The sequence below is a fragment of the Gossypium hirsutum genome, chromosome D11 (genome assembly GCF_007990345.1).
Source record: "Gossypium hirsutum isolate 1008001.06 chromosome D11, Gossypium_hirsutum_v2.1, whole genome shotgun sequence".
Lineage (NCBI taxonomy): Eukaryota > Viridiplantae > Streptophyta > Magnoliopsida > Malvales > Malvaceae > Gossypium > Gossypium hirsutum.
Genome location: NC_053447.1, coordinates 51,339,334 through 51,363,650, shown reverse-complemented (window position 1 = coordinate 51,363,650; position 24,317 = coordinate 51,339,334). Strand labels below are relative to the sequence as shown.

At 29.4% G+C, this 24,317-nt stretch overlaps 1 long non-coding RNA gene across 1 annotated transcript; it reads right to left on the bottom strand.

Annotated features, from left to right (window-relative positions):
* Positions 1-21,295: 21,295 nt before the first annotated feature.
* LOC107913629 (uncharacterized) lies at positions 21,296-22,608 on the bottom strand. The gene is made up of 2 exons (XR_001688585.2): positions 22,092-22,608; positions 21,296-21,702 (listed from the first exon to the last, which is right to left on the bottom strand). It is a non-coding gene; the product is annotated as an uncharacterized lncRNA (long non-coding RNA).
* Between the last annotated feature and the right edge of the window lie 1,709 nt (positions 22,609-24,317).

The following is a 24,317-nucleotide window of genomic DNA, read 5'->3' as shown; positions in this document are numbered from 1 at the left end:
TCATATCTGTAGTACGTTCATCCTCAGCATGTATTTCTTCAAGAACATCAGCAGCTGTTTGAGCGTCTTTCCCAGTCGCCCGATCTCTTGCGTATATCGCAGTAAGCTGGTTGTAGTAAGGGAAAGAACGATGTCTGAACTGAGAGGCTTCTTTGTGACTCTAAAAAAAATGAGGAAATCATATTAGTTATAAGTTTTGTAAAAAACAAATTAATACTTGAAATACATTTTACCTTTACATATGATTCCCAAACTGCATCTTCAGCAACAACGAGCTGCCTATGCTCGTCCCAACCAAAACCACTGTTGTTTTGGCCATTAAGCATGTCGTAGATGGCTGACCATTCCCTTTTTAGGCACCTAATCCGAGATTCAATATTTGGTTTCGCCTTCAACATTGCTCTTGGTAAAGCCTTTTCTAGCATTTTCTCTAGCTCATTCAAATAACCGGCTTTGAACCCGGTATCAGCATTAAATGTTCCTACATTGTGCAAATCCACCATGCAAGAAACCAAGGCTGCATCCTCCTCTAAAACCCATTTTCTTTTGCTTCCTCGAGAAGCTTGAGAAGAAGCACCCGTTGGTGGAACAGCTGACATATTGTTCTTAAGAAAAAAAAACAAATTAACATTATTTACTATTTTGAATATCATTTAATTGTTGGGTGAACAGTTTATAATATTATATCGGTAGTTCAATACTAAATTTAAATTTATAACACATGCTGAATGAAAAGATACTTAAATTATAATTCAACAAAGTTCAGTACAAAACAGAATTTTAATCAAAGACCACCAAAGTTTCATAAACTAGATACAACAAATAACATCAACAAATCAATTCAAACTGAATTTGTCCCTAAACCTAACTAATTTCTAGATGTTTGCCATTCATCGAACATTTGGTTGGCTAGTTCCATCCTCCAAGTTGCCCAAGCATCCGATGGATGAATATTTGTGATATTCGGTTCATCGTCATCCACCATATTAGTAGGTAATCCTTCTCCCACCTCCGCTTCAATGGGATCAATACTCATATGGGTTCGAATAAAATTATGGAGCAAACAACATGCAATAATAATTCTATTGTGCACCCTTACAGGATAAAACGATGGACTCCTAAGTATTCCCCATCTAAGTTTTAATAAGCCAAAGCATCTTTCAATGACATTACGTGCTGAGGCATGTTTCATATTAAAAAACTCTTGCGGAGAACTTGGCTGATAACCCTGACGCCACTCGTTCAGATGATATCGCTGTCCTCTAAATGGTGCTAGAAATCCCTCACAATTTGTGTATCTAGCATCAACTAGATAATAACAACCTATAAAATAAATTGGCTAAAAAATGATTAATTCAGCAAACAAAGTTTGATCTTAATGAAAAATTCAAATTCCTCTAAGTATACACTGTACCATGAGGAACTTTTAGTCCATGTCTTCTACTAATGGCATCTCGAAGCACCCGTCCATCGGCAACTGAACCTTCCCAACCAGGAAGAACATAAACAAATTACATCTCAGGTGTACAAACACCTAGCATATTTGTTGCTATGTCACCTTTTCGGGTTCGATATCTAGGTTTATCAACTGTTGGCACCCTAATCTTTATGTGGGTTCCATCAAGAGCACCTAAGCAATTCTATATCACATGATATAAAACCTTGTGTTAGAATACTAATTTAAATCTAAGTCAACTAAATGTTGTACAAGCTATATATAAAACTCAGTCTACTACCTTAAACCATTTCCACCTTGTGTCAGAAGAGTCGGCTGTAATTGGCTCCGGCTTTTTAAATAAGACATCTTGTAAGCGTATGACAGCATCTAAAACACTATGAAATGCTCTGCTTACAGTTTCCCCAGACCTTCTAAAGTGATGCTTGATAACTCGATTTTTCAGGTGATGGGAGATGGTATGTAAAAACATTGCTACTTGCTCATCAACAAGCATGAACCTTGACGACTTCAATCCCCCTATCGATTCTAACATCTCACATAGTTTACAAAAGGCAGTTCTATTCATCCTAACTTGTTCAATACAAGTCTCGTCACTAGCATATACAAGCCTCTTCACATAATCCCGTTTTGCATAAAAATCTAAGGTATAGGACCTAATCCTTGGTTGATAAGTCTGTAGGCTAAGGCTGGCACCCATTCTAAACAAGAACCAAATCACAATTCTACAGATTTCCAACCATAATGTCAATGCAAGACCAATTCTTTTACGCCTCACACTTTGTGCAATTAAAGGCAGACGAGCCATTACTGCAACATATTAAAATTAGAACACACTATCAATGAATTGAAGTTGCAATTATAAAGCATGTATAATTGACGTAAAATTAATTGTTGGTGTATGTATAATTGACCTAAAATTACTTGTTGGTTTAATGTTATTTACCCAGAATAACATTGTTGGTGTATGTATAATTGTTGGTTTAATGTTATTTACCCTAAAAAACATTGTTGGTGTATGTATAATCTTTTAATTTTACGTATATTTTAAATATATATGATAATTTTTATTAATTATTATAAAAATATAATTCTCTCCACATAAAATTATATCAACATTAATACTTAACAAACAGGTTTCATGTTTATTATTAATTTCAAATTATTAATATTAAAGATAAAAATTATAATAATTACAATTATATTTATGTTATTAATACTGTTCTCATTATTAGTATCATAATATTTATAATTTAATTAAACATCGAATTTATATTAAATTACCTGTACTATTTTAAATAATAACAACCTTTCCCGCATGACTATATTTTTTTTGATAGATTAGGTCACAAGCCCCATTTTTGGTTTAATTATTCTTTTGTCTCTATATTTTTTACACATTTAAAATTTAATTTCTTTATTTATAATTTTAAAAATTTAATCCTTTTACTTTGTTAAATTGGATTAAGTGACAATTTTAACTTAAAATTGCTCTCATGACAAATATTATACAAGTGAAAGACCAGATAAGCAAATAAGATTGTTAAATATGAATAAAAATAATAATCGAATGGAGTATTTATTTTTTAAACTCGTTAAATTATTTGACTAAAAATAATAATCGAAAAATAATTTAAATACCAATGTAAAAAAAATTAGAGACAAAAGTAAACGAAATGAATATGGTTTGAGAGATAGTGACGTAAACCATAATAAAAAAGAGAGCAATTAATCACATTAAATTAGCTTACTTTGGTCGGTGAAATGTCATATAAAGAAAGATATAATGATAATTTAGCTTTGGTAAATAGATTACAAACTTTCACCCTAAAACATCATGAAGGGCATGAAAATTAATTAAAAGGAAAGGTATTTTAATGAAATTAATTACTTGCTTTTACAAGTTTTAGCAATGCTTTTAGCATTTTTTTGAAAGCAAATGAGGAAAGCTTATTTTGAATGCTAATTGAACCTAAAAGTAATTACTTGCTTATTTTAATGGCTGACTTTTTCCTTTGTATTATCATGGCCTATGTTCAAAACACATGCTCTTCAAATCCTATACTCGTCCCAATCAAGAACAAATCAAAATTTTCCAGCAGACAAGGTCCAAAAGAACTAAAATAACAAATTCTATTGACTAACAAATCAACAACAAGGTCCAGCAGACAATCAAAATTTTTTTCCCACAACAGTTTCATCTTCTACTCACTAACAAACTAAAATAACATTTTCCTGCAGACTATCAAAACAATATCCAGAACAAACCAACAAAATCTTTATCGCCTATAACCTCTTCAAACATGAATTTGTAATGTACAAGTACTTTAACTTACCTACAAGATTGAAATCATAATAAATTTGATATCTATGTAACTGACCATGTGTATCAAAGCTAACCCACCTCAGAGGTTAAAACTGTTCTATCTCGATATTATCTACCTTGTGATATTACTAGCAGAAAATACATAATTATGTTTAATAAATGATCCAAACACAATGTACTTTGATAAGTTCAAAAACCAACAATAGAACTTAATGACTGTAACAAGTTGATAAAAGGTAGTTGTAGGGAATTTTGCAATAATATTATTTCTTTTTAAAAAGTTCCGATGAAACATTATAAGTTTGACTATAGAATTCAGAACTTTGGACCTACAATTAAACATAAACATATAGATAGCTTGGTTAGAAGAAAAAAAATCATATTACACTGATTGGAAAATCCAACTCATCATTGCTTTTCTGTTTATCAAAGTCTGAAAATATCAAATTTTATTCTTAATTTACAACAAATTAGTTATATACATATAACTCAAATTCATATCTTGCCCAAATTCATAGATTAAAACACAAAAAGAAAATAGAAATTCTTACTCATATCAAACATCCTATTCAATCAATAACAAGAACCTCAAATTCCAAAATGTTTAATATCTTAAAAAAATCATATTTTTGTTCATCCTAATTAACTATTTAGAAAAAATGGGATACATGAAAGACATTGAAGTACCAGTATCAGTATCTTCACACATATATCCAAAGCCAGACTACACAAATTGCATTTAACAGCTTCTAGTTTCTATGATCTGCACTCAGCATGAAATTCAATATTCTTAACATTATAAATTGTTTTGAACATTCGTTATCATCTAACATTTTCATCTTACCTATTTTTGCTACTTTCAGAGGACCAAATTACAACAGAACAAACAAACAAAAGAACTCGAAAGAAGAAATCTTACCTATTTTTGCTACTTTCAGAGGACCAAAAGAACTATATGATCTTACCTATTTTTGCTACTCAGTTCAGGCACTTAAACAAACAAACAAAAGAAGAAATCTCATTCGGGCTGGTGGTCAAAAAAGGACTCCAAAATTACAACAGAACAAACAGAAATCGAAGATTAGCAGAGAAGAGAGAACAACTTCGAACGGCATGCATTTCTTAAGCCTAACCAACAACAGAAAACACATTTCAATCGCACATGCAATACAAACAGAATAAAATTGGCTAAAACTAACCTATTAGCAAATCGAGGCACAATGAAGAAGAACCTGAAAAAATCAAAAGGGGAAACCGATTAGATAAAAACAGTAGATCATATTTACCTTGAAAGTATTGGTTTTCATCTACAATAGAAAAGGATATTAATCTATCGGGAAACATAGACTAACCGATGACGCAAATCGGCAGAAACTTTGAGCAAATCAGCCGAAATAGAAAAGAAAATAATCGGGGGAGCAAATCGGCAGAAAAGGCAAGAAAATAAACTGGGACCAAATCGGCAGAAAATAAAAGCAATGAAACAAGGAAGCAATTCGGATGAAGGTGGGAAACGGAAGAGAAACAGAGGGGATCGATTAGGGGTAAAAGAGGGAGGGTTTGGGGTAGCGTCGTCTAATCTGGGCAGAAAGGGGGGAATAGAAATCGGTGCTTTTCACCGATTAGGGAAGTAAGGGGATACATGCGTATTAGCAATACGCTCAACCAAACGGCGTCTTAGATATGTATTAGGTGGGGCCCACCGATTAGGGGTGTATTGGCTTAGCCAATACACCAAACCAAACAAGCTCTTATAAGTTTATTTTGTTTTTAGACGTAATAAATTAAATTTAATAAATTCGACACTTATCACTTATATTTTATTTTTCTGAAATATTTTATACTTTTATCTATTTCATATTTGTATCCTAATCATCTCGCTCAAAAACCCTTATTGAGTCAACCACTTAGATCTAAAATGAACTATCCATGAAAGAGCTTGTTCAACTCAAGATTCCTATGCACTCCTCACACGAGCATCTTTTAGATCAAGTCTCAATGTTAAGTCTAATTAGACACTAATGTCAAGTTTCATGAAGTCCGCTTCAAAATCCTTTCTATTATATAAAACTCTCCATAACTTTACTATCAATTCCACACGTTATCATCCAGTCATAGCTTGATAGAGCTCTCCCTAACCCAACAACCAACCCTACAAGGGTACATCACCGACAGAATGGGGCTCATGTCACCCTTCCTCTATGTAAATTACATTTTTCTATAAGAAGAGGTAGGGTACTTCTTGACCAGCAACTCCTTCCAAATTCCCCCACTACTCTAAGGTCGTTCATAACCTCTTCTAACTGCTTGAGACATGTTAGTGTGAACTACACATCGTACCATCAAGTCATAGCCTGACAGGCCTGTCCTTAGCCTTATGACAAACCTTATGGGGTAGATTATCAACACAATGGCGTTTACATTAGAACTTTTTTTTCTTCATATAAGTTACTTTTTTCTTTAGAAAGAGGCAAGGCTCTTTTTACCCAGCAACTCCATCCATGTTCCTCCATAATCTTCTCTAGAGACAGTCTCATTAATGTGAAGAATATCCAACAACCGTCTTCAAACCTTATATCAACAATTTTTAAATGATATTTTTAAATATATAAAATATTATATGTTTTATATTGGATACATACTCATCTACGTAGTAGGTATATAATTTTTAATATTATATAAAATTTGAGAGTTAATTGTACCAAACATCCTCAAACTATCAATATTATATCAATCATATCCTATTATTAAAACCGTTAATTTAACCATTAAATGCAACGTTAAATATTATGTGACATAATTTTAAATAATTTTTTAAAAAAAATTAAAATATCATCACAAAATTTTTAAAAATTAAAACTAAAAAAAAGAGTAAAACCGAAAAAAAGAGAGAATAAGCAATTAAACTTTTGTAAAAGTTCTGAAAATCTCAAAATCAAGATTTTTACAACATTCACTTTTACAATAATCATTTTCTTTAATTTTTTTCATTTTAAACTATCCTACATAGGATCTGACATCTTATTTAATGTTTAAATTAATTATTTTAGAAATGAAAAGACTTTATTGATATAATCTCGATAATTTAATGATGTAATTAGAACGTTTTAAAATAATTTGAGACCTATTTAAAATGAAAATCATAGTTTAAGGATGTGGGATAAAATTAACTCAAGTTTTGATCAAGTTTTTCTTCTTTAATTAAAACTAATGAAATAATTACAAATTATCGAAAAAATGAAATAATTAAATATACACGTAACTATCATTTTCATATTTCTATTTTTGGTCCTTTCAAGTTCCCTATATAAGGTTTATTGATCTAAAAAGACCTTTTTTCCATTTGGAGATAGACTTTCACTTTCCTCCACAAAATATGGAAAAAAAAACAAATAATTTGTTTTAATTTACTTTCAGATCTAATCTCTGCCACAGGAACCATGGATAGCCTACGGGCAACCCTGCTGGTGTCCTTGCTGTTTTTAGCTTTTAAATTATTTTTTAGTGATTGAATTATGGTTTTTCTCAAAATAATGTAAATAAATAATAAATTTTGTTGTAACCTACCGTTAATAATTGCTTAAGAAAAATAGATTGTGTAAGTAGTGATTAAAGTGATAATGGAAGTGAGCACTTTGGATGGCAAGAAAAGGAAATTGTCTAGGTATTCTTTACGTTTGTGAAGTCTAACTCAATGAGATGAATCCACAATCTTTAAACTCAATACAACAAGTGACCATAGTTCTATCACACCCCGATATAATAACCTCTCTTTTGTATCCAAAATCTAGACCTCTCATCTCTAAATTCTCCCCCTGAAAATTTAGGCTATAAACATAATTTGTTTACTCTTCAAATGCACTCACAAAATAAGTTACTCAATGAACAATGACTTGCTCTCTACGCTTTCATACAAAACCTATACAAATCTCTCAATAAATAGAAACTTTCTATACTTGCTAACATACTAGTAATCAATTACAACCCAACCCCTTAAAAATAATAGTTATTGTAAAGATCCGAAAGTTAGTGATGTCAGAAAATGCGGTTTCGGGATCTCGTTTCTGTAAATCAGACATGTAAATATTTTTATTAAATTTACGAAACTAAATTATAGGTTAATTGAATTTTGGATAGGTAATTTTATCAAATTAATGATTAATTAAGGTATAAGGAGTAAAATGTAAAATTGGTAAAAGTTCAATTGTTAGAAAATCATTAATTAGAAACAAGAAGCAAGGATTAAGAAGGGAATTATTCCTTTAAGTTACAGCCTAGTGGAATGAAAGAGAATTAATCTCTTTTCATCCTTGCATGCCGAAATTGGAAAAGAAGAACAAGGAAGTTTTCCGAAGTTTAAACCTTCAATTGGTAATTTAAATTTTTTCTTCTAATTTTTTATGTTTTTAAAATTTTAGGAGTTTAATCTAATTGACTTGTTTTGTTTTTCAGAATTGTTAAAGTTTTAAAATGATGCCATTGACGAGTCTTTGAAAGTTTATATATTAAATTGATAGATTTTAAGCTTAGGAGTGAAAAAGAACTAAATTGTGAAGTTAATTTATAATTTTGTACAATAGGAACTAAAATGCACAAATTTCAAAATTTGAGGTAAAAATGAGAAATAGGAAATCCTGATTGGACTATAGTGAAAATGGATTGAAAATATGAGGTCTAGATTGAAAGTTATATTAGTCCCGGTCTTAGGGACTAAATTGAATAGAATGTAAAATTGGCATAAATTTGTAATTGAGTGTGAATTTGTTTGTATATTGATGATTTGGTATGTTTACATTAATCCATAGCTAATGTCGACCTCGATTCCTCAAAACAGAAAGGAAAGGATAAAGCCATCAACGAATAGCTTAAAGTTTACGGTTTGTGTTTCTATAATCCGATCTACTTCGATTTGCTGCATTATAAATTGTTTTGCATGGTAAGATCATAAGGTGAGATAAATGGAGCTGAATTTATTCGAATTTGATTGGTTGATAGTGATAAGAACTGAATTGAATATATGTGAAAATATTATATATTGTTTTAAGTGTGGAATCGAAATAGTAATGTTATGAAATATGTTTCATATTGAGAATTGATGATTGATTGATGGAATTATGAAATGAAATTGAGAAACTGTTACCCTATTAACTGTTCGGGCAGAGTTAGGTGTAATTGGCATGTCATAAGATAAGAAGAGTTCAAGGTTATTACAACTACAAGTCAGGCAGAGTCGGGTATGTTTTTATCTGTATTAAATATGATATTTTTCATTACATGGGATGGGGCGATATGATCGAAGGAAGTTTGACAGTTTATCTACAACTATCTGTTTACTGTGCCTCCACAGCTAAAGGCAGATTCCATCTGTGGGTACTGTTGTGTATCCACAACCAAAGACAGATTCCAACTGCAAGTTATGTTGTACAATCTACAACCAAAAAGTAGGCTTCATTTGCAGGATTTTTTGCTGTGAACCCACAGCCAAAGGCGATTTCCAACTGTAACACCCTCAACCCGACCTAAGAGTTTTGGCTAAGTCAAAGGCGTTACATTGATCACCGAAGCGATCCTGTAAAGTCATTCTTTTACTTGTGTTTAGGGGTGAGCAAAACTCGATTCGACTCGAAAAAATCGAAAAAAATTTGAATTTCGAGTTAAACGAATCGAGTTATTCGAGTTAATCGAGTTATTCGAATCAACTCGAATATTTTTTTCGAATTTCGAGTTCGAATCGAGTTGAGTTTTCGAATTCGAATAACTCGAATAATTCGAATAACTCAAATAATTCGAATAATTCGAATATCAAACTATAATATTTTACATTTTTACCCCAAACTCCCAAACCTTTTTACTTTTCCCTCAAAACTTTTACTCCTTCCCACTTTCCCCCCAAAACTTTTACTCCCCTCCCCTCCCAACCCCCCAATCTACCCAAACTCTATTTCCCACCAAAATTTTACTCTCCCATTTATTTTTTCTCAAAATTTTACTCCCAAAACCCTCAAAACTTTTTATTTTCCCCCAAAATTTTTACTCCCTCCCACTTTTCCCCTAAAACTTTTATTCCCTTCCCATCCCACCTCCCATCTATCCCAAACCCTCCCCCCTCCAATTTTTTTTTAATATTTTCCCTCCAAAATTTTACTCCCCCTATTTACTTTCCCTCAAACTTTTATTCCCCAAAACTTTTTATTTTTCCCCTAAACTTTTACTTCTCACCCTTTACTCTCAAATAAAAAATCAAAATTATCCAAAAAAAATCACTAAACATAAATAGTAATAATTTTATTTATATCTACTATTTATATTATTAAATTAAATTTCACATTTTATATTATTTATATTATTGAATTGTTTAGTCATATTGAATATTTATATTAAAATTGAATTATTAATTATGCCATAAAATATTCATGTTAAAATTTTATATTGTTATCAATTTCACATTTTATTTTTAAAATAACTTTTATTAAAAAAATCATATTTTTACATTTAATATATTTTTTAATTCTAAAATACATAGTGACAAGAATCTGAAGATAATTGAAACAACTAAGCAAGCAAAGAAGCTAACCAATATATAAAAAATTAATAAATAAATTATGAAGTGATGAAAGTTAATAAAAAATTTGATTAAGGTGGACAAATTTTATTACGATGGGTGACAATGGTTACAAGGACCCAAAATTATTTTTTAAAATTTAACTCGAACAAATATATTCGATTCGATTCGATTCGAATTCCATCTCACTCGACTCGATTCGAGAAAACTTCAAATAAAGTTAGGATGATCAAATGAGATTCGAAAACTCAATTAACTCGAAAATTTTCGATTCGATTCGATTCGATTCGATCGAATGCTCACCCCTACTTGTGTTGGATTGTATGAAAATCGCTCTTCTATTTTTAAGAAAAACATTCATTAACCAAACTGGCTTTACTTAGCTATTCAATTACAATATTATTAATGTGAAGCTTTGAGAAAAACTGTTAAGGTTTAAAAAGACATTTCAAAACTTTTTTGTAAAGCAACAAAAAACCATTATTAAAATAATAGATTTCTAAACCAATTAGTACACAATTATCAGAGTATTAACTAAGTATCATACTTAAAAATTAATAAGCTAAATAATCTTAAACCATAATTATATAAGCAATAATAATTAAAGAATTACAACCCGATAAATAAACCAATAAAATGATTAAGGAAAACTTAAATGGGGACTATTAAATAATAATAAAAATAAAAACGAGACACTAGTTCGAGATTCCTCCAATGCCATTCCGAGTTCTAGTTTTTGCGTTACCTAAGAGGTAAGGAAAATGGGGGGAGTGAGCTTATGGCAGCTCAGTGCGAGTCTAATTTATAAATTATATATAATTATTCAAATAGTAAAGCATTTAACTTATAGCAACATAACAATTAAACATAATGTAAGGAACATTCCGTAAATCAATGCATGTACAGGTTATCTTCATGACGCAATGCAATTTTAATTTTAAGTTTTAAATTCCCACTCATCCATCCTATCCGCCCTCGAGCATCACTCGGCACATTAAAACACATGTCAATAACTAACCATCTTGGATTTCTTGATGACGATGGTCGTTCAATTGTCATATGTGATGATGACTTTTACTACAATAACTTACCATCTCGGTTGCCCGATTTTGATAGCTTTTTAAACTATTATCTCGATTTACCCAGTTTCAATGATATTTCCGCGTACTTCGTGCAATACTGACTTTCAGCGTGGACTTAATTTACCACTTTCTCCTACAGAACTCCAATTTACCACTTTCTCCTACAGAACTCCTCCGTCCTCCATACCTAATTTCATGTAATCATGCACACAACTTCAGTATGTCATGTTATTTTATCAATCGATAATTGATTACTATGTTTATCAAGCACATTTACCTTTCAATGCAGTGTATGAATTTTTCGTACTAACAATCATTGGCATGTATTTATGCAATTAATTCATATCAATTTCACATATGAAATTACTTTATACGAACTAGAAACAATTTCACATATATAGTTTCTTCATGTGTATTAACATTGGGATATTAACATGCTTAGTTCGGCTAACACATACATGACAGGTTCATATGTAGGGTTCGCACATGTAGAAGGTTCGCACATACAGGGTTTGCACATGCAAGGTTCGCACATATATGGTGTTCGCATATTGAATCGATAAGGGTTTGCATGTAGGTTTGCATACATGGGTTCACTTACAAAGGGGGTTCGCATACATAGGTTCGCATGGAGTGTTCGCATACATGGGGTTCGCATGGGTGTTCGCATACATGTACTAACAGTTCACTATGTCATACTATATAACATGGGGGTTCACATATTATGTCATAGTATATAACATGGGGGTTGACATATATAATACATATAAGGTTCGCATATTAAAACTTATAGAGTTTACATGTATAAAACATATAGGGTTTGCATCTATCTTGTAACGCCCTAAAAATTTGATTGTTTGACAGTTGAATTCCATTATAATTAAGTCTTTGTATCTATAGCTATGTGCTCTGCTTATGTGTTTGAGGTCGGGAGGTCGAGTCGCATATTTGGAAAAATTTTCTATTTATTTTAAGTTAATCTCTAGCCTGGAATTAATAACATAAGTTTAATTATGTGTGAATTGGTGTCAAGAATGAGTCTGTTGGTTCGATGGTTAAGTGTATGTTTGTGTCAGTGGTCTTGTGCTTGAGTCCCAGTGTATGCGTTAAGGAATATTTTTACTGAATGTTAAAAATCCTATCGGTAGTTAAAATAGAATTTAATATTTCCCTCTTTCACTTTCCCTTTTCCCATTCTCCTTCTTTTTTTTCTTTGTTTTTAATTCTTTTTATTTTTCTTTTTGATTACGTCTGTAAAGTGGCTACCAGGACTAGTTTAGAGTCTTACGTTTTTCATTGTGTCATTGGAGGATCTCTGTGTAAGTTCTGTCATAAATTCTTTTTGTTTCTGCGAGTTTTTGATTGTTTTTATTCTTTGGTTGAAATTATTTTGCTATTCGAATTTCATGTTTTAAGCTTATGTTTGTCTCCCTCTTTAGGCAAGGATCTTACGAGAATTTTTTCACCAACACATTAGTTTCATTTTGTGATCACGTGCGAGGTGAGTGTTGAAATCTGAGTGATCAGGTTATGTCGAATTTTTTCAACATAAGAGTTAGTTTTGTGTGTTAATTTTTGTGATTCATTGATAATAGTTGTTGAATTAGTTATTGGATGGTCATTCTAGGGTTCGGGGTTCCACTACGTTGCTCCTACATCAAAATTTACATCAGGTGTGTACCAAAAACTCGTTTCTCGACGAAATTTAGACACCGAAAATGATGATTGTTGATGCCACACAGTCGTGTGCCAGGTCATATGGTAGGCCGTGTGACTCACTGTTGCTATTGAAGACCACACGGGCCAGACACACGGACGTTTGTCCAGGTCGTGTGACTTACTGTTGCTATTAGAAACCTCACGGGCCAGAGACACGAGTGTGTGTCTAGGCCATGTGACTTACTTTTTGCGATTTAGGACTACATGGTCAGATGACACGGACGTGTGTTAAGCTCTGTGAGACAAATGGGAAGGCACACAAGTGTGTGCCAAGCCGTGTGGGGTCATACGGGCCAATCATTTAGGCCATGTGGAACCACACAGACATGTGGGCCAGGTATGAAATTTATCTCTGAGGTCGTAAGAGTCGTCTAAAGTGAACGCAGGCCTTCCTCAATGTACATATGATCTAAATTAGATCGTATAAGTTATTATCTAATGATCTGAGACTGAGCTATTGATTATATAAATGTATATTGAGTGTGATGACTGCTGATGATATTGATCTGCCCCACCTGATTATGAACTGAATCTGAATGACTATGTGTGTTCTTTTGACATCTGACATTTGTAATCTGTATTTACATTGGATAGAAATTGTGTAAAGGAGGAAGTGATATATTCTGGTTCAGTGGATAAGCCACAATTTATATGTGAATCTGGTGTTTTATCACAATTTAATCTGGCAATTAATTTGTAATCACATTGAACGAGTCGAACCGACACTATATGGTGTGTAAGGCTGGATGGATATTAAATGCCCTTAACAGTGTGTTGGGTTGGTCGGAGATGGTGTGTAGTGGATAGGGGTAGGAATAACTGCATCTGTTTCTAATCTGTTCTGTATCTGAACTGGAATTGTTCTGCCATTCAACTGATGTGTTAAGATTGTACTAGATATTCTTTGATTCTGATTTGAACTTGAGTTTAGTAATTTACTATTATAATTGTGCTTCTAATTGAATCTATATCAATTACACACTAAGTTCTCAACTCACTTTTTTGTTGGTTGAATTACAGGTAACTCACAATCTTTGATTGGGTCGGTGTTAATCTGCTTTATTATGCGTAGTGGAAGCTCGGTCAATCTGCTTTATCACCCTTTATTTATATTATTAGTAATTTCAGTATTTTCTTCATACTATGACTTTCTAAGATTGTTGAATTATCGACTGCGTTTTTTATTGTTACAATATGTTAGACGGTTTTTAACTGTGTTTATAAAAGTTGGCTTTTCTTAGTAATGTTAATGTAACTCTTCGGACTTAATATTAATGTCTAGGCCGGGTTTGAGGTGTTACATATGCACTAAGGGGTCACACATATATTCCTTCTAGGGGTTTGCACGTTAGGGTTCACATAACAAATTACCTTATTTTCTAATACTTTCACTTGATTAATCATACACATTGATTTAAGTTTAGATCTCACACCTGATTAAATATACAAAAACCTTAATTTGGATGAAGGAAACGACAATCTACTGAGAGGAGAGGGACAGATTTAAAAATCTTGAAATCTTTTAAGAACCCTAATTTCAATGAGGGTTTCGAAAATGAAGAAGAAGAGAATTTTGAGAGCTTTTCTTGAAAAATCTTAAAAATATGATTTCTAAGTTTTTAAAAAGATTGGCTATTTATAAAAAAAAATCTTCATTAATTGCAATAGGATTAGGAATTAGTTTAGAATTATGGTTGATTTAAATTAAAGACTAAATTAAAAAAATAGTTTTTGGTCTGGGCTGGTTTGAAATTTAAGTACTTTATGGGGTAAAATTAAAAAAATAAAATATTTTGGTTGAATGCACACAAAGAGTTTTGAACTTAGGACCCAAGGGTTAGCTAGAGTTTTACTACTGAACCAGCAAGCTTGTTCTTATCATAAGCCTTCAAGAAATTATTTTTAAGGGTTTTGGCCAAGCATTAGGGGAAATGGAAAAAAATCAACGAGGAATGTAATTTAAAGGGTTTGAACCTAGGACCTTATACCATTAAGTGTAGTAGTCTATTATTGTTAATACCTTATCAAAAATAATTTTTAAGACATTCTAAGTTCGCTTACACTCTTCTTACTATGCTTTAAAAATAAAATTCTAACTTTTATCCCTATTTCTTCTAGCCCCAATTTTGGGATGTGACACCAACTGCGAGGACTCGCTATGTATCCACAACCAAATGACAGTTATTATCTACGAACCAATAGTGGTTTATCCACAACCTGATGTGTTGGAGAAGGGAGTTCTGAGGGAACTCCTATTATAGTGTGTAGCGATGAGGTAGGATCTATTCTGTTAAAACCTAAAACTGTATGGCATCTTTAAAATCATGTGCATACAAATCTAAAATTTCTGTTCTGACATATGTATAGATATGTATATTGTGGGCAAATCTTAAAAACTATTACTCTAAAATCTATATTGTGAGATTTCATGATTCTAATGTTGGTTAAATTGAGAAATCAATATTCTAATTTGCTGTTGAATATGATTAATTTATGTGATTTTATTTAATATATCTTACCAACTATTGCATTGATTTCCCTGTAATTGAACTCACACTGAGTGTCATAGCTCACTCCCTCTTAAATTTTCATCCTTACAGATAACCCGCTAGGTTAGGACGCGGACATGGCATCCGAAGGGTCTCGACTCAGAAGGATTTATTTCTTTTTAAGCATTATAAGATTATTATTTTTATTCAAAGACTGTACTATTTTATTTCGAACTATGACATGGGTAGGGGTGAGCAAAACTCGATTCGACTCGAAAAAATTAAAAAAAAATTTAAATTTTGAGTTAAACAAATCGAGTTATTCGAGTTATTCGAATCAACTCGAATTTTTTTTTCGAATTTCGAGTTCGAATCGAGTTGAGTTTTCAAATTTGAATAACTTGAATAATTCGAATAATTCGAATATCAAACTATAATATTTTATATTTTTACCTTAAACTCCCAAACTTTTTTATTTTTCCCTCAAAACTTTTACTCCTTCCCACTTTCCCTCCAAAACTTTAACTCCCCTCCCCTCCCAACCCCCCCAATCTACCCAAAATCCATTTCCCACCAAAATTTTACTTTTTCATTTACTTTTTTTCAAAATTTTTGTCCCAAAAACCCTCAAAACCTTTTATTTTCCCCCAAAATTTTTACTCCCTCCCACTTTTCCCCTAAAACTTTTATTCTCTTCCCATCCCACCTCCCACCTCCCATCTACCCCAAACCCTCCCCCTCCAATTTTTTTTAAATATTTTCCCTCCAAAATTTTACTCTCCCCTATTTACTTTCCCTCAAACTTTTATTCCCCAAAACTTTTTATTTTCCCCCTAAACTTTTACTTCTCACCCTTTACTCTCAAATAAAAAATCAAAGTTATCCAAAAAAAATCACTAAACATAAATAGTAATAATTTTATTTATATATACTATTAATATTATTAAATTAAATTTCACATTTTATATTATTTATATTATTGAATTGTTTAGTCATATTGAATATTTATATTAAAATTGAATTCTTAATTATGCCATAAAATATTCGTGTTAAAATTTTATATGGGTATCAATTTCACATTTTATTTTTAAAATAACTTTTATTAAAAATCATATTTTTATATTTAATATATTTTTTAATTCCAAAATACATAGTGACAAGAATCTGAAGATAATTGAAACAACTAAGCAAACAAATAAGCTAACCACTATATAAAAAATTAATAAATAAATTATGAGGTGGTGAAAGTTAATAAAAATTTGATTAAGGTGGACAAATTTTATTACGATGGGTGACAATGGTTACAAGAACCCAAAATTATTTTTTAAAATTGAACTCGAACAAATATATTCGATTCGATTCGATTCGAATTCCATCTCACTCGATTCGATTCGAGAAAACTTCAAATAAAGTTAGGATGATCAAATGAGATTCGAAAACTCGATTAACTCGAAAATTTTCGATTCGATTCGATCGAATGCTTACCCCTACACCACACCGCTGTACATATAACCATTCAAAAAAATCGCATTTAATTAGATGTTGAATTAATTATTTTTTTTTCAGCTTATAATACCATTAAATCATTGTCATTGAAAACTTTAATTAGATATTGCAAAGAGTGAATTTATATTTTAATTCTTTTACTAAAAACGTTGTAACCTTGAACCATGAGAAAAATGTGAGTTTAATTACAGCTGTAATTAAATCAAATGATGAAGAATAGGAATAGGAATAGGAATAGGAATAGGAAGGTCTAGAATCTGGCTTTAATGTGACATTTTCTATATCATCATATATTGTATAATGAAATTTCATTGGATGCCTTTCACTTCAATTTAGCAGCAGATATCGTCAAATGGGCCCATTCTCAATTTTGTTTCTCGTTGTTGAATTTGAAAGCATAGGATATTTTTTTAAATATTCAATGTGCTTGGATTTGCTTTACAAAAATATTAATATTTTTCACGTTGTTAAATATAATTAAAATATATTAATTTAATTATATTTTGAATATGATTAACAACTTAAAAAATATAATTACAATATTTTTAAATATTGAACCTGCAATTTAGTTTACTTAAATGTAATTAATGTAAACCAATATTATTCAAAATAATATTTAATAAGAATAACTAATAATTATGTATTTAATATTTGAAAAATGAACATATTGTAGATCGATATTTTATATTCTTCAATCTTTATTATATTGATCTTTGAAAATTTGATATAAATAAAATAAATATTTAACTTAAAAAACAAATAAACATAAAAAAATTGAAATAGGAAAGTAAATTATAAAATTAAATTAAAAATAAAAATTAGGTAAAACAACATGCAACAATTTTAATCATTCATAATAAATATGAAAAATGTGTACACTAAAGTAATAAACACATTTATTAATAATGATAAAAATTATTGTTGAAAACATTTTTCACCTAAACCAAATAAATAATAATAAGGTAAAAAAACGAACAAAAGAGTGTTTGCCTCACACAATATGAACAACTTGAAAAAATTTAAAATAATGTCATAATATTATGTTTAAAATGATCTTCCAACTCTCTTTGAACAATCATAGCTTTAATGTTCCATTCATTTGGAGATACTTCTAATTTATTCATACTAAGAATCTCCATTTTTTATGGGCGAATTTTGTTAGATGCTACTTGATTGGATATATCTAATTACTGGATATTATTTATAGAGCTAAAATTTTATGCTTAAATTTCTTTTCAAATTATAATTCTATTTTATATCAATAAAATAAAATTATCACAACTTTTTTAATAGAATTACCATACATATACTATTTCATATAACTAATCAATCTAAATTATATTATTACCATACTCTTTTTTTAATATAAATGTGATAATATATTTAGAATAATTAATTATTATAGATCATATTATAATTATTTTTAATATAATTAGCACATTTTTAGGGTAACCTGTTCCAATTTCCAATTAATAAATCCAAATTTATTATAACTATCAAAATTTTATTTTATTTTATTATAACTATAGTATACTAATTCATTTTAGACTTCTTGTTTTATTATAATTTAAATAAATCTAGATCTATAAAATACTTATCACAACTTTTTATTATAATATATTTCTTTTTCCAACAAATAAATTTAAGTTTTTTTAAATTATCACAACTTTTATTTTAATATAACTACTATAATATTTTTTTTCAATTTTTTTAAAATTGATTATAAATACATTTAAATGTCAATTTAGTAATATGATGAAAAATAAATAATATTTTTGTCGATTCAAAAGTTTTTATATACTCGTGATTATATATATATAATAGATTAAAATTTATCATATGTTATACGTGAATATATGCATTTAATTATAATAATATATTTTAAATTTTTTATATAATAAACGCAAGTAATCGAAAAGTAAGATATATAAATATTTAAAAGATAAACATGATGCATAGGAATACTTTCTGCTCATTTTGATATCTGAAAAATCAATGTAAATAAATTATTTATATTATAAATGCATTAAATAATAATGTTAAATAAACAATTTGTATGTTGTAAGTGTTAAATAATATTTTTGGTTTGATAGAGTCGTATCTAATGTTTTACAATATGTTTTTTTGGTAACTTTTTATGTTCGTTTTATGGTTCATATTCGAGGTCCATGTCTATCTTTCCCAACAAGGTTATCTTCAAAATTTAAACCTGCATTCTTTTATTGGAAATGCAATGTATCGTATCACTATACTCAATATTTATTGGTTACAATATGTTATTTTAATTAATATTATTAATAAAATAATTATAATTATTTTTTGTCAAGACTTACTTAGAATAGTGATTAAAACTCTTGTGTGTCACTTAAATGACACAAATTCAAACATTGTCCTCCTCTTTTCCCTCCCCAATGTTGTAATGATAAAAAAATTATAATTATTTGTTAGTTTTTAATTAAAAACACCACAGGTAGGATTAGATTATAATTATAATTTCCACAATAAAAAAATATTGATAATGGTTCTTATATGTTGTTCTGCTATAAGTGGCTAAGAAATATTTTTTATGTGTTGTTTTAATTAATATTATTCATAAAATAATTTTTTATTTTAAATATTATATTAATAAAAAAGTATTTTATTTATTGAAAAATATGAAAATAGGAAGCTACTTACACAGTAGATTATAGACTTTTTACTGCTATTAGAAATATCGATAATGGTTCATAAAATATTTAATGTGTAAATTTATTGGGTTATCTATTTAAGATATATTTTTTTATTCAATGAATTTTTTATTCATGAAGCTTTTTTAATATCGTAAAAATTATGTCTAAATTAATTTCTCATTTGTTGCATTCATTAATATTATTAATAAAATAGTTATAATTATTTTTAAATTTTAATTTAAATATTATATTAATAATATTTTATCATATTCAATGAAGAAGGAAGGTGAAAATAAAAAAGGTTTAATGACAACTTTGGCCACTAACGTTTGCATATGTTTTGTCAAAATGACCGTAATTGTATTTTTGAGGTTTTCTGGCCATCAACCTTTGTTCTTTTTTTCAGTATGGTTTTTTAATAGATTTAATGAAAGTACCGTTAAAAAAGTTAACAGGAATGATGTGGATATTTTTAATGAGATCTAATTTATTACTTAAATAACCCAATAAGATAATTACATTTGGAAATAACAAAATAAATAATACATTAAATTAAAAATAAATCTTAATTTTAAAAAGTAAACTTAATTATTTTAAAAAAATCAACTCAGTAGAAAAACTTCTCAGTAAACAAACGTATAAAATATTGAAACCTTGAAAGAAAAGAAAGATTGAAACCTTGAATTTATTAATTAAATCGGTTAGAAAATGCATTTTGAAAAACCAATCAAAGGCTGATGGCAAAAAAAAAAAATTCAAAATACAATTAAAGTTATTTTGACAAAACATGCAAACATTAGTGTTCAAATTTATCATTAAGCCAATAAAAAATTTATTAAGAAATTGAAATCAAATAAATGAATGATGAAGAAGTTAATTACATTTTCTAGAGAAACGATTGAGATTGAATTTTTATTATTTTAAAATGTATTCAATTATACTTACTTTTTCTTTTATTTTCCATATATTTAATGATTTTATGCATTTAAACTTTTGGTAATTAATAATATAATAAAATATTTTTATAAGATATAAAATTTATATGATAAAAATTTAATTGTGAATTCATCACTTATAGCTTTTGATAAAAAAATTACTATATCATATTGAAATAAAATTATAATCTCTATAAAAAATAAAATTATATATTTTAATTATTCATTTACATTAATACACAGCAATATAAATTATTAGGAATGTAAACAATTGTTGATAAATGAACCACAATTAACTTAAAAGGTTTTAAAAATAAGTTAAATAAAAATTAAAAATATAACTTTCTAAAAACAATTAAAATAAAACTATATTAACATAAATTAAAAAAATAATTTAAAAATAAAAGCTAATAATATAATAAAACATTTTAATGTTTTCAATGTGGATCCTCGTCATCATCGATCTCTTGTTTGTCAAACTTGTTTAATTTTTAATGCAATTAATTGCATTTTGCCTTTGTTCCTTCATTCAACTTCACAATACAAAAATATTAATAATATCAAATAATATTAATAAAATAATTAAAAATAAAAAATAATGAAAGTCAAACACTTTTTTTGTGATGAAAATAAAACCTATCAAATACTACTAAAAATTGATTTTCTTTTTCGGTGATTTTCTAAATGCTACTTGTACAGCCCAATTTCAGCCCGAGCCCATACCAGCAGAATAAACTAAAAATTTATAGTTCATTACAAATGGCCCAACTGGCCCAAAAAAATCAAGCCCGATAAGCCCAAAGAGTTTAAAATTTTTAGAAACCTTAAGGTTTCCCTTCCTTTCTTGCGCCGCAGCCTCCCCCATGTGCGCCCTCAGCATGCACGACGCCCGATGACGACTCCTTCACCGAGGTTGCACCAAAATGGCAATGGTTTCTGCCCGTTGACTCCTCATGACCTGCAAAATAGACGAAAACAACAGCCAATAGACAGAAACAGAGATAGCAGAAATAAACAGTAGCACAAAAGATGTATTTGGCTATATAAGCCCAAAAACCAAACAAATGTAGGGGGATTTTCTTTTATGTTTTTTCTTTCTTTCTTTCGAAAAGCCGAATATGCTGTAAAAGGGGGATTGAACAAAGAGAATAGAAAAGAGCAGAGGTTATTTCAAAAGTTCTTCATTTTTCTTTCTATTATCATTTCTTTCGGTCTATTCTTCTTATTTTTATGTAGATTCGAGAATAAAAACCAGAAAATAGAAGCGATTTTCAGTTTTCTTTGTGTGTTCTTCGCCTTTTTTTTGATTTCATGCATGAGAAAAAATAGTGAGAGGGAGAGGGGTACCTTGTCGTCGGAGCTGCCGAACTCTGTCGTAATCGGAGCGTTGGTGAGCCCGAGAGCTGTCGAGCGGCGTTGAGAAAAAGGCCTCTAGGGTTTGCCTTCAAATGGTTCAATGTTTGCTAATGTAGGGTGTTGGGTAGTTTTTATTTAACATCCAAAACGGCACCGTTTGGAATCTAATAAGCGGTTCCAAAACGGTGTCGTATAGGTACCGACCCGATGACCTGACCCAAGCATGGTCAGATCCGCGCGTTTTGGGTCTCGGAGGGAATATTGCATCATTAATCCTTCTGATTTGTTTCAATGATTTAATTCTGTTCCTTTTATTTTTCTAAATTTGCCCCACATCTTCGGTATTGTTTCATTTTAGCCCATATTACTGTGACGCGTTTTGGGGGATAAGGAATATTTCCCATGCGGTCCTCCATGTAATACGCGTATTTCATTTTGGTCTTTCAACGTTATTTTATGTTCGTCTTTTTCCTTATGATTTTGTTTTGGATCCGATTTAATCCTTATTTCAATCTGTTCATTTTTTATTTAATCATCTCATTCTGTTGCTTTTAATATATTTGATTTTAAATATAATATTATTAAAATAATTAAACTTATTATTATAAAGTTATTATTGATTTGTTTAGATCTATTGTATTATTATTAATTATCATACATTTGTTTTTAAATTTGTATTGAATTATTATTAAAAAATGTTGTTTCATTATGATAGGTTGATATTTGATTATGCTTACTTATTATATAACATTATTTGTATGATACCTTTTTATGTATAATTTACCAACGATTTCAAACTATATACTTTTATGCTTATTTATTTATAAAATGCTTTATTACTTCAAAATATTTCAATACATTACATATCTTCCGACGAATATCATTATATATTTTTATATATACACTCATTTTTATACATATACATGTTTTTTTTTTACATACACGTTTATAGGTCTATATATATATTCACTTTTATACTCATATTTTTATAATATACATGCATACCTATACATATTTTTTATATACATGCTTATATACATTTCTGATTATATTTTATAATTTGTATATGCATACATATTTTTCGTACATTTTACAATACACACACATATATATATACATACCCACATATACCTTCATATTTAATAATTTTAAAATATGTATACATATATAGATTTTTCATATTTTCATAATATTCTCGTATATATATCTTTTTACATTTTATAATTTTATTCATTTTATTTATTTATTTACATCTTCATTATTATTTTGAAAGAATGTTTTCATGTTATTTGCTTATATACTTGTTATTTTGCATATTATCGTCCATCCCTTTTTATGCATTCTTATTATTGTTGCTTGTATTATTTTTATGCTTTCATATTCAATATTGCTTTGTACGCATATTAACCTCGTGTTTCATTCCTACTATTTTGAGTTAGACTAATTTATCTCGACGCATAAGTCTCGACTTTTAAGTAAGTAAAATTTCATATTTAGATTCGAGAGGATTGAGTCCTAAAATATTGGGTTCCAATTTTCTTCGTTGAATCAAATAATCGAGAATGCTCTTTAATCAAAATATAAATAAAAAGCTCATTATCAGGAATTCAATACGTTGTGTCCTAACGCATTGGATATGACACATTGTTTTCTCGAGAAGAGGATTTTTTTTAAAAATAATAAAGGCAGTATTTTGCATTTGGAAATTCGAGGAAGCGTGCCCTAATGTGCTGGGTTTTGATTTCTCGTTCGGCCAAATAGCCAAATACCCTCTTAAGGTTTCAAAGTATGGGTTTTGGAAACCATAAGGTGATCTTGGTTTCGAGAGTTTAAAGTATCGTATCCTAATGTGCTGGATGTGATATTCTTTCGGAACAAGAGAATCTTAAATTCCAACCCATATTGTTCGAAAGTTTTTAGGATCGTACTTTTAAAATTCTTCAAAGTTTTCAATTTTCGACATTAAGACATTAACTAATCAACTAGGTACCAATTTTTGGGCGTTACGAGGGTGCTAATCCTTCCTCATATGTAACCGACTCCCAAACCCGTTTTTTTGAATTTCGTGGACCAAAATCGTTGTTTTAATAAAATCAAATCGTTTATTAAAAACAACCACTTCTCAAGGTGATCCGATCACACCTTATCAAAAAGGATGGGTAGCGACTCCCGTTTTCGTTTTCAAAATCCAAGTCAACTCGTTTTGTCAAGAAAATG